A 1,513-nucleotide genomic window follows, 5' to 3' on the forward strand; every position below is an offset into this window, starting at 1 on the left:
CAGCAATAGCTATGGTTAGAGAAATAGAATCATTGAGGACTGTATTGCAAATTAATACTAATAGCACTCCCCGTAGGTCAGATTCTGTATGAACGCTTTACATATGTTAACCTCTTACAATATCTTACAAAGTGTGTTCTATCCTTGTTTCTGTTTTATAGATGAGGCACTGAGAGTTTAAGAAATGTCCACAGTTTGCATCGCTGGTGAACAGCACAGCTATAATAGGAAGCCCAGCTTTCCGTGGGACTCCAGAGTCCACAGTATTAATCAGTACATGAGGCTGCCTCTCTGAACTGGAATTCAAACTGAGCAAACGCAAAAGAAGTTAAAAATTATCTGAGGTTTATGATGTGGCTTGTCACTGAACATAAAAAATGTGAGACACGCAAAAGAAGAGCAGACCTTCCAAAAAAAGAGAAGAAAGACCTGACCTTCACATGGCCAGACCAGGAAGCAAAACACAGAGGAAGTCAGGAACAGAAATAAACATTTCCTTTAGCCTCCTCTTGCTAAGCAGGATCCTGATGAAGGAGGCTTTGGGAGGGAATGCCTTGAACCACACCAGTGGCAGCCAGAAGTTGTGCCATAGAAAAACGGTCCTGCGATCAACTCAATTGTAGAAGTATAGCATGCACTGATCCACTGAGGGGGATTCCCAGAGCAAATGTTATGAGATTTTGAGAAATGCTAGCATAAGGAAACCAGTTTGCCTAACCCAGTATTTACCGAATCTATTTGACCACTGAACATTCTTTGTGGGTACGTATGATATCTATAAATATGCCAAAGAACAAACTTTTGATTCATTTTGTTGTATGATTTAAATGTATCATTTAAATGCATGGTAATAGGATTTATTTCATAGCCCATAATGTGAAACCATTGCTTCTTAAGTTATCTTTGTGTTATCTTTTTTATAATCTTAGTAAAAGAGCCCTTACAAGGTAATTAAAATAGGAATTGAAAGTAGATGGATGTCTGGGCGCCAGATGGACTGACCGCTGAACCAGGTGAGCTTCCTTGCCAAAAGGTTCTGTGTAAGGCCCACTAGAAGAAGGGCCTACCAAGCTAGGTTCACCTGTTACAAAGGCGGCACCATAAATAGTATTGTTATAATATGCTGATACACTAAAGGACTAAATCGTGCAAGACAACTGAGTAGGTAAACAGAATACAAATTACAAAATTACAAATGGCATAAGCAATAATTCAAAGGAATTTGAAGACTGAAGCTATCAACATGGCATGGACAATTGTCAACAGGGAGGCTGCATGGGAGAATGGGATGCCTAAACTGGACCTTAAAGGGTCTAGTGGGTATGAGCAGTGGGGAGAAAGTGGGAAAGAGGGTCTCAGACCAGCAAAAGCAGAGGTAGCCTGGATGTACACAGGGCCGGGGATTGAAATGGGTAGAGGGTGTTGGCTGTGGTTGGTGAGGTTTGAGAAGTGAAGTGGCCAGCGTATGGGAAACCTAGCAGAGGAGAGTAGCTTTAATTCAGCTGATAATTGG

Source organism: Pteropus vampyrus, unplaced genomic scaffold (assembly GCF_000151845.1).
Source record: "Pteropus vampyrus isolate Shadow unplaced genomic scaffold, Pvam_2.0 Scaffold39, whole genome shotgun sequence".
NCBI lineage: Eukaryota > Metazoa > Chordata > Mammalia > Chiroptera > Pteropodidae > Pteropus > Pteropus vampyrus.